Genomic DNA, 17396 nt, shown 5'->3' with positions numbered 1-17396 from the left:
TTCACAAAATTAATACTGTGTAACAGATCAACTTCTCTTTTTCGCTTATTTATATTACTTCATTTGTTTCCATTTCATTTGCAATGTGGCAGAAGAGGGAGGTTTTAATATTCCAAACTATTAGTGTTGGAGTCTCTGGGAATGATTTTCTCAAAATCATTAAATATATGTTGACTTATATGTCTAGCTATATTTTCATTTGTATGTTAGTAGAAGAATACAACTTTGTTATAATCTACCTTTGATCCTGTAATTTCAATACAATTTACAGGTATAAAAAACAACAACATTTTCATTATTTTTGTATCATAAAATGATTGACAGTTTTATCTATAGGTGGATAGGAAAACTTCAAGGAATATATAATTGCATTATTTACCTAACACTAGAGGCCTCATTTTAAATCATTGTGGCAACATCAACCAATAATAAAGTAAATGCCATAAATTATGAGTTCTAATATGTGAGAGATTTACAATTAAAGGATTGTGTTTTTTCATATAATTAGATGAAGAACGTAGTACAATATTCTATCACAAATGATGGGTAACAAGAGGCAGAAAAGTAAAAATCCATTACCTCTTAAGGAATTATCTTGTAGTTTGCAATTAACTGGTCAATATGCCATGTATTTGTAAATTTGGTGGCACTTTTGTTTTCCCATGAAAATGTTTTCATTCAGATGTTCATAATTTAGAAATAAATAATCTGCTATGCATTTGTTTTCAACAGCGACAGAACTGGGTTTACTTCCATATACAGAATTATACAAATATCTCAGAGGCCTCTATTAGTAAATTTGGTTGAATAAGATTATTGGCAATATTAAATCATTTTTACCAAATCAGTCTTTTAAAGTATAATAGCTACAAATATTTTCCTGTGACTTCTTTTCAATTTGGTTTCTCTCTCCCCAACATTATTAATGTTCTAACCCCAGGGCTACACCATCCCTGCAGTTTTCAAGACACAAACCTGGCTCATTTGGACTGACTTTCTGTTAAAGCCAATCTCCACTGCTTGTCATTCTACCTTCTAAGCATCTCTTTAGACTGTGCCTAAATTACCATTCCTGATGTCACTGTCTAAGGCCCCTGTAATGTCACAACTACCTGAATGGGCATCCCGTTTCTAGTTGTGTCCTTCCTACAAGGTGAACTCTGTACTTTCACATGGTGTCCTCTCTCTTTTTCATTTCCTGGAAGTCTCCTAACATCTATCTTTACTTCTCTCTTCTAATGCGACTCAAACTTTACCTTCTTCACTTGCATACTCCTATTTTCTTGGTCTGTTTGAGATGTCCATCTGTATGTGTCTCCAGCACTTTACTATTTCCATGTCAAAGCACTTAACTTTACTTCTCTATGCCACCTACTAGTTCCTAAGTTCCTAGAGGTCTGGCAATGGCTTTCAAGCCTCTTTCTCTCTCCAGTATGTCTCACAGTGCTTTGGAGCATAGCGTGATCGTACATGTTTGAAGAGTGAATGTAGGAAGAAATGTCCTACTGATTGCTCACATCTGCTTTCACAGGCAGGACTCAGCCAAATATGAAGTTCTTTGTGTTGGCCTTGATCTTGGCTCTCATGGTTTCCATGACTGTAAGTATATCAGGACATTTGAAGAATATGTTCTCAGTAACTATCCAAAGACTCTCTTTTATTCCCTGTTTTCTGGCTTTACAAGTTTTAATGTTTTCATATGCACATTTTACTTGTGGTAAACTATGTAAGTCACTTAAGGACATAGAATAAATACTTAGTATGCTCCCACAGTTACTTACATGCAAAGAGTTAATGTGGAGACAAGAAAATTTAGAAGACCATCATAAATATGGGGGTGGGGTGAGAGTTAATAAAATATCTTCAGATATAAAAAGTTCTCTATTTTCTGGCTGCTAAGTACATTTTTATACTCAATCCTGAATTACAAAATTAAGATTTTAATTAGTCTCTCATTTTCTTTTTTTCCCCAAGAGAGCCGATTCTTCATCTCATGAGGTAAGATATTTTCACTGGGTGGAAAACTTAATACTCAAAACATGAATTGAATATTTAATGTTTTCTTTGTTTTTCACAGAAATATCGTAAATATGGAAGAGCTAGATACCCTGTAAGTATTGTCCCCACAATGTTGTGGAGTCAAAACAATTTTCTTCTCTGAGAGGTTATTTTCCGAGAGGAATCAACAATGGCTAAAGTGCACATTGATTTCATTGATTTAAAATATACTGGCAAGAGTCCCAAATGTCTTGTATCCTAATAGCATTTAGATGGAAAACCATAATGCCACTTTGAAAAAGCCAGTTATTCTCTGAGAACTGAAGCATCTTTGTCTGGTAAATAATTGCATTGACCTAGAGGATAGTTGAAATTCTATTAGACAGAATACATGCTAAATGGAGCACAGAGGCTGTTAATGATACGATAATGTGGTACATTTCAAATTTTTGAAAGTGATAAAGTCATTAGATTAAACAGACTATACTAAATATAATAGGAAATGTTATACCCTTAACATTTTTCTTAAGATATCTATCCTTTATGTTTCATATTGTTTTGATGTGTCGTACCAATCTAATAGGGTTTCAAAAATTTTCCTTACTAATATAGTAATCACTTGAATAAAAGGACACCTAATAAAAAAGATGCAAAATTTAGATGGATATTATGTGTGATGGATATTATGGTTAATCAAATAGACTATTAAAGAATGTAGTTGTTTTAAAAGACAGTAAGCGCAATATAAGGGAGAGAGAGATATATATAAGGGAGAGAGAAAGAAAGAGAGAGATTGAGTGACAGAGAGAAACATAACCAAAGTTGGAACTAGTAAATGTATCCTGGCCATGATACATAATAATGAGCAAAGTAGAGCTTAAAGATTGTATGACACAGAACATTAAACCTCATTTGTAGTGATTGCCTGTGATCAGTTGTCCCACATGTATCATAAAACCACAAAATGGTCAACAAAGAGTAAATGATAAATATTTATTCTTCTTACCTTCCTGTAAACTTGTTTTCTAATTTAAAAGGAAAATGTGACTTGAAAGTTTGAAAACAGTCATGTAGATGATGTATACACTCTGAACATAAAACTATTAAAATACAGTCTAAGACTTTATGGCAATTATTGCGGAACACTGGAACTGACAATTCTCAATTCTCTGCAACTTTTTTCTGCACTTTGGTATATGCAGGGCGGGGATGATTCTCCCGAGAATGGGCAGCCACCGAGGTTTCCAGAGCCGTATCCATATCCATATTACCCATATCAGCCATATTAAATGCTGTTCAGCCAACACAGGACGTGATCACAAGGTGAGCTGGTTCTAGTGATATTTTTACTCTCCAGAGGTAGCAATGCTGATAGGCAGAAGAAGAAACACAAACAAACAAAAGGAGCCACCAAACCAACCACAGCCCTGGTTTAAATGACTTATCCTGGGGCTCCTGGAAGCATGCTCATTCAGTTCTCCCAGGGACTCTAGAGGAGGCTTCTGCGCTGCTGTGGGGAAGGAGGCAGGTTCCGGCCAGGAGAGCCCTGTCTTGGGGTCCTGGCCCTCACAGCTACTGCTTTCATGACCTCAAACCGTTCCTCATTCTCTCTACACCTCTATTTGCTCATCCACAAAACAGATACAATGTGGATATGATAATGCTGAGCCAGTTTCCAGAACTAGTGAGACTATTGCAAGATGTCTAACATAAAAGCCCTTGAGCTGGTGTATGTTTGTGACTGCAGGCTGCTCTGCCACCAAGTTGTCCCCGAATGTCGTTTAAATCTTTCTCCCCTAAAATGGAACCTTTGCAATAGCCAGGCAAGCGCCAGCCGGGGACTTTCGATACATTTAGAATTGAGCTAAATTCAGAACAAGGGAATCCCCATTTGCTTTTTAATAATATCCTGATAAGATTCATAGCACAATGAGTGTGAGAAATGTCACCCTAAGTAATTCTAATGAGCGATTATAATAGGGACCACTAATGTAGTAAGGAAGAGCTATGGAAATGGGATCCTTATCCTTTGCAGAAAGTCAATTTTACCTATATTGAAACACGTTAAATATTCCAAATACTATGAGACACGAAATAGTTTTCTACAAAATAAAACAACGCTTTTAAAGATAATCCAGGACTGCTCTATAATTTAAAGTTGCAATACTTCCAAAAGTTAATTATTTTAACTGCATATGGGGATTTTATATCCATTGATCATCCTTTGCCATCAATGGCATGGGGAAGAGTCTGAACTTCATCCTCTAAGCATTAGGTAAGAACCGATGACATGAAGTCAAAGGAGTGTATTAAAAGTATTATTTTTGTAAGAAGAATATGAATGTAATTATAGGTATATCTAAGCAGGAGAATGAAATAGGTTAGTGATAGAAAAAACCTTACAAACTATAAATGTAAGTTTGGGCTACTAGTTCATAATTTTATTTATTCATATAGCCATTTAACAATTGTTTACTTGTCTACTCTGTGACAGGTACTATTTTGGGCATTGCATTATTTCAATTAAAATTATCTCTAAATAGCTACTCTGAACCAAGACAAAATGTAAATGTATGTGCGGGAGTATAAATTTCAGAGATGATCTGTAATTTTCTTTTTCTGTACAGGTTTGACTGGTAAATCCAATTTCTTCACGTGTATTCTCATCCCTCATGACACATTACATGGCCATTATATTTTGGCAAAGTTATCAAAAAACCAATGTGGAATGAAAGACGATGATTTGGTTTATTCTCTGTGTATCCTGATACTTGTTTTCCTACTTGATCTTTCATCAGAGAGCTGCAATTTCCAACTGTTAATCTCTTTTCCATGCAGTCTCTGACTAATGTAAACCCGTTCTTATTCTAACAGCAATAAATTGGAAGTGCATTCTTATGTCTATGTCCTTTATTTCTACTTTTCATAGATAGAGACGAACTTGGCATAACTGTTCCTTTAATCACTTGCTTTGCCCAGGTTGAGGAGCACTGACTGAAGCTCTTCCTATGCGAGTTCCTTTGAAGTCAAGGGCTTCTGATCTATTCTGTCCTATTTTGTGTCTTCCAAATATGTGATCGCCAGCCTCAGCTGGATCATTTGATTTATTCATTCTAACATCTGATTTGCTCCTGCTTTCCTTTGCCACAGCGCATTTCCTAAGCCCCCAAGCTCCGCCCATTTCCCATCTCTGTCCCTACAGGCCAGAAGGGAGCCCATGTCCCTCCCCAGCAGTGGCAGACACTCAGAACACAGTCCCTCTAGTGGCCTCCGTGGGTGGTGGCAGCAAGGACTTTCACTCAACAGGTGGTGCTTGAGGGACACTAGCTGGCAGGCTCTGTTCTGTGTGCTAAAGCAGTGACAGGCAGGCTGGGCAGAGAGGCAATTTTCAATAGCACTGTCAAGAATAGTCCCTCTGGCATTTCGCAGTGGCCATTTAAAAAAGATATAGCTAAGTACGGGAGTGGGCATGGGGAAAGAAATGTTCCAGCAGAGGGAAGAGCAAGTGCAAATCCATTGGGGTCACAATGTCTTTGTTGCGTTTGGGGAAACTTCAAGGAGACCAGCACGGATAGAGAAGGCAAGGAGAGGATCCAAATAGATTAGGTCACAGAAAAAGAGCTGTGCAGATGATTAAAGTTCTGCAGGTCAAGTTTACCCTCTGGATTGAAAAGAATGCCATTGGAGAAAACACGATCTGATTTATACTTTGGAAAACAGGCAAGGGTTGAAGTTTACATACCTGTACTTTGGCTCAGAGAATCCTGTAAGTCCTTAATATTTCCATTTCCTATCTTTCTCTCTTTCCATTCTTTATTTCATTTTCTTCTAACCCAGGACTTCATATGTATAATTCAATGGATACTGGCAATATCTCGAACTCCCAGGAACCTATGGCTTTGAGTAATCCTATATTAATCCTAATAATTCTTGAATTTTCTTACACAATTGCTCTACTAAGACAACTGAAATCTACAGAATAAAAAGGTCACCGTATATTTTCTAAATTTTGATTACAACATGACTTTCCAAATATTTTCCTTGTTTTTGGTCCTATATGCTTCCCTTTTACACTAATAAACCTTTCAAATGTCATTTTAATAGTTCATTTCCGTGAGTAGTCAATTCCAGAAAACAAACTACTATTACTATTTTTTTAAAGTTTATTCTCTTCAGCATAAGTTCCATAAACTTCCTAGTTTCCCTCCTCTTTAAATTAATATATAGTGTCCAAATTTCTAATTCTCTCCTCAAAGTCTTAAAAATTGAGATGATCTCCATGTTTTCCAAAGATATTTTGTCATTGATCTCTTTTGCATTCTCTTTTATGCTTAGAGTTATTTTTTTAATTAATATTTTTCTAAGCAAGATTATGGTACTAAAAATGATCATTTTAATACATAATGTTTACATTTGAACATTTCATATTTGTAAGGGGAGAGGTATAGATTTTCATTTAGTCCATTGTCACATATTTATCATAATACATTCTAGATATTAAAATTGTAGCTTGAAGAAATTAACAAATTCCCCGAAAAATTTATTCATTATGACCAGCCTTTCCTCTTTGAAAATTCATCCCCTTTGCTTCCACAATACATAAATTGCCTGAAAATTCTCCTCTCTTCTGTTATCCTTTTTCTTCTGAGATTTTCATGGGCTTTGTATTTACTTCACTTATTATATCAGTCTTATCTAAGGAGCTGTCCTTGGCCTTTCTTTCATCTGACTGTAGACATCTTTTGTGGTATATTTTCACTGATTATCCTAGATTTGGTTACAATCAATAGGTCATAGGTATCAAGTCTTCTAATTCTGTGTGGAACTTCTCCTCCTAAATTAGTCTCACGTTATTAACATTACCTAGAATTTCCTTATTTGTGGTTGCCTTTAACTTTTTGTATTTTATAAATCATACAGTAAGCCTCTCGGTAGATGTCCCCCCAGCAGCGAATGAGTCTTCCTCTCTCCGCATCCATGCCATTTGCTGTATTGGGACTTTTTGGTAAATGCCATTCTCACTAGAGTTAACTTATATCTAATTGTGGGTTTGATTTACATTTCTCTGATGAGCAGAGATGTTGAGCATTTTTTCATTTCCTTGGCCATGGGTCTGTCTTCTTTTGAAAAGTTTCTGTTCATGTCCTCTGCTCACTTTTTAATGGGTTGTTTGATTTTATTCTCACTGATTTTCCTGAGTTCCACATAAATTCTAGTTATCAGCCCTTTATTAGATATATGCCAGGTAATTTTTTTCTCCCATGCTGTAGGTTGTCTGTTAGCTCTCATGATAGTTTCCTTGGCTGTGCAGACACTTTTTAATTTGATTAGGTCCCATGTCTTTATTTTTGCTTTTGCTGTGATTGCCATTGGGGTCTTCTTCATAAATGCTTTGCGTGGACTCAAGTCTATAAGACTTCCCAACATTTTCTTCTAAATTGTTATGGCTGCATGCCTTAACTTTAAGTGTGTTATCCATGTGAGTTGATTTTTGTTGAGATATGAGAGGTGTGGATCCTGTTTCATTCTTCTACATGTGACTACCCAATTTTGCCAGCACAGTTTATTTAATAGGGGTTCTAATCCCCAATGTATGTTTTTGTTAGCTTTGTCAAAGTTCAGATTACTATAATAGAATGGTTTTATCTCAGTTCTTTCCTCTGTATGATTCAGCCTATTCTTAAAGCTTTCCACTGTGTTTTATAATTCCTTCCATGCATCTTTCATTTCCAGAATTTGTTTTTCCTTTAATACTTCAATTTCCTTGAGAATGTTTCCTTAATTTCATGCATAATTTTGGGGGCTTCTTTGTTTTGGCTTTCTATTCTCTGTTGTATTTCATTGAGTCTTCTTATAATTCATATTCAAAATTCTACATCTGTCACTTTAACCTTTGTGTTTCATTTGATATCCATTGCTGAAGACATATTCATTGCTTTGGAGGCCATCTTGTGCTCTGAATTTTCATGTTTCCACAGTTGTTCTACTGGGTTCCTTCTCATCTGGCCTCTTGGTCAGGAGCTGGGGGTGATAGGGTTGTTTATGGCCCTGTTCTGAGTCTTCAGAGATCATTCCTTGATTGTGCCAGGGAGAGGATTGCTGGCCCAGAATTGCCTTTGTGGTATTTTAGTAGGTTTGATGAATCTCTTAGTTTACCTCTGACCTGTTGTCTTCACCTCTTCCCAATGGAGTATAGTCAGTTTAGTCCCCTCGACTAAGCTCCAAGCTGGTGGATTGTACTCTGTGGGTACGAATCCACTGCTCTCTAATAGCTTGAGATGGAAGTCACTATGTTTAGCTACAGGGTAGTTCCCGTGGTGGTTGTTTGCAGTTTTCGTGAAGCAGCCAGTTATAAAGGTTATCAATTGTGCCCAGGGGAGGCTCTGGTCACCTAGCTGGGGTATACAAATGCCCCAATCTTTGGGAGGGGCCCAGGAAGTGCTTGGACCCTGTTCAACCTTTAGAAGGTGGGAGGAGCAAGATAGCAGTTCCCTCAGGTATGAGAGCCTTGGAGAATTGTTTTTCTGAGCCTCTGTGGGGCTCAGAGTTTGCTTATCCAGCTGCTAGGGGGAGCTACTGACAGGGAGTTCAGGGCCCATGTCCATGGTTAGTGTGTTTGACCTGCTGGTGTGTGTCTGGCCTGAGGCCCTGGATAGGGGAACCTGCAATTGTGCACCCCTTTTGTGCCACTGGACCCCCAAGGTGAGGCAGGTGGGCCTCTCCTTCCCCAGAGGTCTCCACCAGGAGGATGCCCTCAGCAGGGGAATAGTGGCAACTCTAGAGACTCTCGGATCGAGCTGCACTATTGAAGTGAGTTGCTGAAGGGACAGCTGGGGGTATTCAGCGTGCAGCCCCTGAGGCATTGGGTTACCATGTGAACCAGTACTTAGCAAGTTCAGTCTCAGCCTCACAGACCACTCCAGTATGGGGGTTCTCCAACTAGGGGTGTGTTGGTGGGTTATGGGGCGTGCTCACAGCTCCCTCTCATGTATCCTCCACACCCTCCAAACGGGTAATGGCCCTCTATTACTCCCAGACCCTGGAACCAGGGCCTGTCCCCAACGGCCCCCTGCCCATTGTCTGTGCTGTCAGTAGGTAAACGGTGTAAACGGTGCCAGCGCTAAACACTGGCCACTCAGCACAGAGAAATCTAGTGGCTGCTTTGGTTGGGAACGACCTAGTCTCTTCCTGCACCATTCATGTGTCCAGCAGTGGGGGAGAGTGGCAGGGACCAGGGACTGGTGGGGAAGGTGGGGAAAGATGTTGGGGTGGAGCTGGACCAAGTCCCGCCCTCGTCGCAAAGCCACCACCACTGTGCCTATGCCCTCTGAGGCAGGTGTGGCAGGCAAGTGTCCCTGCTGTGCGGAGCCAAGGCTCTCAGAGCTAAGTGCTTTGGCAGTTGCTATGGGAAGGGTGTAGCCAAATGACTATACCCTGCTAGAGCCAGAATGACTTTCTTGGATACCAGGAGTGGAGGAGGTATAGAGAAGGAGGCATCTAGAGGCAGGGATGCTGACCATGTGCTCCCTCGTGGCAATCCCCCAAAGGACGAGAGCCCTGTGTCCTATTACTGGCCTGAGGATCCTGGGTGGGGAGGAGAAGGCCCCTTGCCCTTTCCCTGGGTTCCAGAACTCCCTGGATTTGGTTCATGCCACTGATTTCTCTTTTCTATCCTCCTCTCTCTCAGCTGCATAGTTCTTCCTTGTGGTGTCTTCGGGTCCACTGGTGTCTGTCCCTATGGTTAACTTGAGAGCAGTAATCGCTGTCTGCTCTCCTCAGTCCAACCCTCAACTCTTCTGCCAGGAAAGTCCCAGAAGCTGTGTCTCTAAGTCGACCATCTTGGCCGCATAGATAAATTTCAATAGTTACTGAACTCTATGTATCTCTTTTCCACTGAGAATACATGAGAGATTGGATTTGTTCTGCACACGAGAAGAGACTATCTATTACCATGCATTAGTGATCCTTAAAGTACATATGACAAAAGAACAATAATTTAATTCTAATTTAACTTGATTATTTACTTGCCTTATCAAAATGCATACTATTTTGTATAGTACCCACGGAATCAGGATGATTTCCATTGGGCTTTTCAAATATAGCATTTAAGATTTACTTAATAAATATTTCCCTGTTATCCAATATAAAACTAAACCACATGATCTATTTATGGGATAAGCACTAAACACAAATAATGCATGGATGAGTTAATTATGTAGTTCCTCAAACTTTATAGGACACAAAGAATCACCTGGAGATAGTGTTAAAAATGCAGATTTTGGATGCAGCTCCATGATTCTGATAGGCAGGTATGGGAACGGGGACTAGGAATCTACGTTTTTAACAGGGACAGGAGATGCTGATTCTACTGGTCCCAGGTGCCACACTCTGAGCAACAATGGACTAGGCTATGTGACTTAGCTAATCTTTACAGATTAGTTTTGGGTATTTATTTCTGAATAAATTGAATTATCCAACCAATAGCAGATAGGTGAATTTTTATACAATTAGGCCTAGAAATTTAGCGAAAACTCCTTTTTTTTTTCATTCCAACTAGTATAATCATGTCAACATATGGCATTCATTGGAGAACATGAATCCCTGAAGACTCAAGGGAAGGAAATTGAATTTCCAAACTTAAGTGTCCAGTTACTATGTCACATATATAATACTAAGCACATAGGGTTATTTGACTATACCATAATCATTATTTTCTCATCTAATACTCAAAAGATTACTGAATTTTGATGAATATCTATATCTATTTATGACATAAAATATTCTAAAATCAATGGAAAAGGTAGACGCACAATATAATGATTTATAGTAAACTCTTTTGAAATATATGATGACTCCAATTTTATTATTCTAGTTATCACTATTTATTGGAAAACAAGTTAAATTTTGGCACGGCTTTATGCCACATTTTGGTATAAAGTTGCTTCATCTTGGCCAAATGTAGGTTGAACTAGAGTAGATGATGCTTTACAGAAACGTTTCATCAGTACAGTCCATTCTATGCTTGGTTACTTCAGCATGCTCTTCCCCCTGGCTTCTTCACACAGGCCCAGGCTAATTAACATGTGAGGGTTCCACCAGTTTCTTCTTTCCTTTGGATTCACAATCCTCTATTTTAAAATCATCTCGGCCGGGCGCGGTGGCTCAAGCCTGTAATCCCAGGACTCTGGGAGGCCAAGGCGGGTGGATTGCTCGAGGTCAGGAGTTCGAAACCAGCCTGAGCAAGAGCAAGACCCCGTCTCTACTATAAATAGAAAGAAATTAATTGGCCAACTAATATATATATATAAAAAAAAAATTAGCCGGGCATGGTGGTGCATGCCTGTAGTCCCAGCTACTAGGGAGGCTGAGGCAGAAGGATTGTTTGAGCCCAGGAGTTTGAGGTTGCTGTGAGCTAGGCTGACGCCATGGCACTCACTCTAGCCTGGGCAACAAGCGAGACTCTGTCTCAAAAATAAATAAATAAATAAAATAAAAAATAAAATCATCTTGTTAAGTTTATTCTCAGTGCTGTATAGAGACTTATTTTGGGCCTACACTGCTCAGTAAACACAGGAAATAATTACTGAAGCAAGCTGGGTCTAGTGACATTGTTTACTCTCCAGAAATATCAATGCTGGTAGTTAAAAGAAGAAAACCAAAAACAGCCATCAAACCAACTGCAGCAATAAAAACAAATTCCAACTTAGATAACGAGAGACCTTTTCCAATAGGAGGATCATTGAAAGAGGGGGAAAGCTCTGATCTCGGATATGTGCAAGCATGTCAAAAGCAGACATGAAGAAGCTTTTCTTTTACGGGGTAGAGAGGAGCAGACAAAACTTAGCAGACACTTTGAAGGGGAAGTTGGGCAAGCAAGGGAAATTGATCAGTAGAAACTGATAAGAAAAGTATCCTGCTGTGGTCAGTTGGTTCCCAGGATAAGCTGACCATTTTTTAGTGTTTGCTCAAGCTTGGAGACCAGCAGAATTTAGGGGCATGTGGGAAGAAGAGAAGGCTGACTAATACTTGGTCATACCAAAGCTAAGGATGAGAAATGGGTAGTTGTGAACACTTGGTCAGTCACAAAGGAGTATGTCAGGATATAGGTGAAAAGCAGGAGAGCATGGAGGTATTCATAATTGCAATGATCTTAATTCCAGTTCCAATTTAATAAAAAGAATGTTTTCTCTACCCACAAGCTTGGCAGAAAGTCCTTCTTAGTCTATTCTCATGATGGTTCTTCCTATCTAAAAATACTTTTACCACCTACCACCATATTATTAAGTCTCATAAAATATATCCCAAGTGGCTAAATCATGTTTCATAAAATAACTCGAAAGATTAGAATATAATTTGCATTATCTCATATATTATATTGGATCTTAAACAAATAATTTGACTTATGAAGATATTTTCTATATCTAAATTCCAGTGTTTTTTAAACAAGAGAACAAAATTTAATCAAACAGCATTATATGAACATACATCTGAGATTATAATCAATACTCATAAAAACAGTACTAAGGATATTACCTAAACTACTTGATTTTTTCTACTTTGTTCTCTGTCCTAAAAATATTATTAAAATTAAAAAAAAAAACTTGTCATGTATAATTAATTGGATTTACTGATGTCCCATTATATCAGTTTCCCAGAGTTGCTGTAACAAGCTACTACGAACTGGTTCATTTAAAACAACATAAATTGTGGTCTTATAGTTCTATAGGCTAGAAGTCCATAATTGAGTTTTTGACAGAGCCATGCACTCTCCGGCACCTTTAGGGTACAGTTTTCCCTTGACTACTTCGAACTTCTAGGAATTAACGGGGACCCTTGGCATTCACTGGCCTTTAGATGCATCCCTTCAATCAATGCCTCTTGGTCACATGGCTGTCTTTCTTCTCTAAGGACACCAGTCAGACGGATTAGTTCATAGCCCTACTGCACTATGACCTCACATCATCTAATGACACCTGCAGTCACCTATATTTCAAACAAGTTGCATTCTGAGGTATTGGGGGTTAGGAATTCAGGCTACCTTCTTGGGGGGACACAATGCAACCCATAAGATCATTATTTATCTCAATTCTCCGTAAATCTTCTCTGTAGCCATGAGATGCCAGTGCTCACAATATTCTATGGTATCTCAATATTACTATACAATGCTACTTCATAATATTCTACTCCAAGGGGGAGGGAAGGCAAGAGCAATGTATGTAAACTTAACATTTGTACCCCCATATTATGCTGAAATAAAAAAACAATAATATGCTGGGGCAATGGTTATTGAAGAATGCAGGCCACAACAGAGTTGGGTGTTGATTTTAGGGCAAGAAAAACAACTGGGGAATCTCCTTTGAATTTGAAATCTGCCGTACTAAAAGAAATTCTGATACATACACTTTAAATGAAATCACAAGAGTCCTGATCAGAATCTTGCCTTTCATGATAATTGTAATTGGAAGAATAACTGATTTGCTCTTTGTACATACCGGAAAAGAAAATATCAGCTATATAATGATTGTAAATATTGGCATTTAAAAACTTGTAGATTACATTGCATTACAATTTTTTTTTTTTTTTTTTTTTTTTTTTTTTTTTTTTTTTGAGACAGAGTCTCGCTTTCTTGCCTAGGCTAAAGTGAGTGCCGTGGCGTCAGCCTAGCTCACAGCAACCTCAAACTCCTGGGCTCAAGCGATCCTCCTGCTTCAGCCTCCCGAGTAGCTGGGACTACAGGCACGAGCCACCATGCCCGGCTGATTTTTTTTTATATTATATATATTAGTTGGCCAATTAATTTCTTTCTATTTTTATGGTAGAGACGGGGTCTCGCTCAGGCTGGTTTTTTGAACTCATGACCTTGAGCAATCCGCCCGCCTCGGCCTCCCAGAGTGCTAGGATTACAGGCGTGAGCCACCGCGCCCGGCCTGCATTACAATTTTGATGAGATCAAAATTTATACCCACAAAAATTCATAGGGACAGGACTTCTCTTCTTGAGAAAAGGCATCAAAAATAAAGGCCAATCTCTTATCCCTACAGGGTACACGAAGCAGAGAGGGTTGCTGTTAGGACCAAAGGCATTTGTAAGGGAGCAGAAGTGAGTCCTAAGACTTGGAAGCTAAGCCAAGAGTTGCAGTTTGAGGGGAAGATCATAGACTGCTGGGAGATGTGTGTGTAGTTTGTGCTCTCTCCTGCAATGCCTGCTGATCTTTCATTTCACGCACTAGTTGTGTGAGAGACTGCTGAAATTAAACTAAACCCAAATAGAATTCTATCCTGTCCTTATCCTAGTCTCAGGAAGTTATACTATCCTCTTGCTCAGATTAGAAACCTAGGAACATAATGGATTTCTTCCATCTCTGCACTTCACTTCTTGTATATAATTAATCCACAACTTGGGTGTTCTAATCATACATCACACACACACACACTGTTCAATAAAATCGCAACTCACTCTTTGTGAGCCCAGGAGTTCAAGTACCAAACGCTCCAAAATATATTTGTCTTTAAGATGGCAAGAGGCAGTGTAGACATTGTATGAATTAGGCATTGTTAATAAATTAGGCATGAGAGATAGCTTTGCTCTGTGGCTTTTCAATGCAAGCGGCTGCATTGACGTATCTGCTCTTATATCTCTGAACAATGACCTGGCACACAAGTAGGCACCCTTACACATTAATTTTCCTTTCAAATGTTTTGATTGTGAATTCTCACTTTCCAGTGACATGATTTTGGCCCTGTCACTTAGTCTGTTTTAACCCCAGTTTTCTTTTGAGTTAGGCTACGCTAAAGGATTTGCTGGAAGAATTAATCTGATAACAAACGCAAGAGATCTATATCATGCCTGGTTTAGAGCAAATAACCTTAAAATGGCAGCAAAAATGATTATCTTTTAATATGCTCGAGGGCTAAGTGACTTCCTGTAGGGATTTTGCACAATAGTTACACAATTATGTTGAAGCAGGTATTATTACATCCTAAGAAACCAACATTGAACAGGTGTAAGTCTTGCCCAAGACCACACAATTATTAATAGTAAATCAGTAGAGAACAAAAATGTACACTCAGGTCCATGAGATTCCCAAAGCCATGCTTAGTATAACCTTGCTTATAGGCACACCGCCTCCATTGGTCTCCTACTAATGCTGCAATAAATTACCAGAAACAACACAAATTTGTTATCTTACAATTCTAGAGGTCAGAACTTCAACATGGGTCCACCAAGCACACTATTGGGCATCTACCCAAAGGAACCAAAGTCATTCTATAATAAAGACATCTGCACCTGAATGTTTATGGCAGCACAATTCACTATTGCAAGGATATGGAAACAACCAAAGTGCCCGCCAATCCATGAGTGGATTAATAAAATATGGTATATGTGTACAATGGAATACTACTCAATTAAAGAAAAAAATGATGGTGACCTCTTATATTTTCCTGGATAGAGCTTGACCCCATCCTCTGAAGTGAGGTATCACAAGATTGGAAAAATAGGCACCACATGTACTCGCCATCAAATTGGCACTGACTGATCAACACTAAGGTGCTCACACAGTAGTAATATTCTTTGGGGGTTGGGGATTTGGGGGAGGGTAAACTCACAACCATTGGATGTGGTGAACATTGTAGGGGGCAAAGGGCATGCCTCAAATCATGGCTTGGGTATGGCAAAACCATAACATGCAACCAAAATGTTTGTACCCCCATAATAACCTGAGATTTAAAACAGAAAGATAATTGCACATGTAGAAAAACCATACATTTCTACAATGATCAAAGAGGCCTTTTCTCAACTATATGCTATAGTTCTCTGATAATTATCATTGACATTGAGTACCCTAATTGAAGACACATTTCACTGAGTACTAATTCACTTTACAGGTGATCGATTATTCTGTCTGGTTATCAAGCATTAGCATATGGAAATAAAAGAAGGAAAATCTCAGTGTCCAGAATAGTATGGAACCTAAACATCATTTTGTGGCATTTCAAGGTGGAGCCGAGTCCAATGACTGTCAGAAATTCCATTTAAGTGGAGAAAAATGTCCAGTTGCTATACAATGCTATCTTAAAAGAGAGCAGTTAAGAAGTGGATGTTTTGGAAAGTGTTCACCAAAAAGCTTTAAAATTATCATAAAATAGGTTACAATTCTTCTGGGCTTCTTATTCTCTCTCACTCTTCATATCAATGTTAAGCAGGATATCTGTGCTCAGCTATCCTCCTCTGACTCTACAAAGCTTTCCGGTATGATTTCTTCTGTTTATAATACTTTTTATTACAATCAGGAAGCGGATAATTTCATTATCTGCAATTCCAGTGTGGCCCTTCTTCTCCCAAATCTAGAGTCATGTAATTCGCCATCTCCTAGGTTTCCCTCAAGTAGCCTTTACCCCTGTTTTGAAAGGTGTATAATAATCTCTTTGACAGCTGGCATAGAGCTTCTCATTTGTATCTTCTGCACAGAGGAGATTCTGTCTCACCAAGTACACACTCATACGTTATTCCTTTTCTGTCAGCAGCAGTATTTTTCATTTTGATAATTCAAACAGGAATATAAGAGACATTTTCTTTTTTTCAGTTAAATAAATATTCATCAGAATTTGTAAACTGCACCATGCTTTCACTTTAGGAGAAACAGAGAATAAGGAGGCGAGAAAGGAGGAAGAGGAGGAAGATGCGAATGAGAATGATGATGAGGATGAGAATGATGATGAGGAGGAGGAGGAGGAGGTGGAGAAAGAGCAGTATAAGGAAGACAGCCTGGCCTAAATATCTCTGATGATAAGAATTCATGGGTTGCCTTCTTAACCATGAATGTAGTGCCACACTCGTGATACAACAGTACTCTTCGTTGATGTTTCCCTTGTAAATGAAAGGTCATGGCATTTTCAAAGAGCATGCTGTCTGGTTACTTAGGATAAGATACCTGTTCTACTTAAATATAAAATACGAAAACAGGTGCTGAGCCTTCAATCTTCTAAAATGGCCTACTCTTCCTGGAGCAGGAGACAATAACAGACAGGAGAAGGTCACTATTAGCTCCAGTCCATCCACTGTGCTTGTTCCTGCTGTCGTGCATAATGCCAACACTTCCAAACTTGTACAAGTGAAAACTGATGTGCAGAGTCATGCCTCTGTTTTGGGGTTCCAACATAAGATAGATAAGTTCAGTTTGATTGCAGTTTTTAAATGTGTGTGTGTTAACATAGATACATTTTCTTTACTTGGTGGTTCTTTGGTAGAGCTTTTTGAGGATTCCTTTACTTAAGTTCACAAGGCCATGGATAAGATAGAGCTACTAGAACAGTGCCTGATATTATTGATTAAATGAATTAATAAAGAATTAAGCACGGTTAAAGTGGAACAGAAAGATATAAAACAAACAAAAGGGT

This window comes from Microcebus murinus, chromosome 26 (assembly GCF_040939455.1).
Source record: "Microcebus murinus isolate Inina chromosome 26, M.murinus_Inina_mat1.0, whole genome shotgun sequence".
Classification (NCBI taxonomy): domain Eukaryota; kingdom Metazoa; phylum Chordata; class Mammalia; order Primates; family Cheirogaleidae; genus Microcebus; species Microcebus murinus.
Note: the sequence above shows the minus strand (reverse complement) of the source record.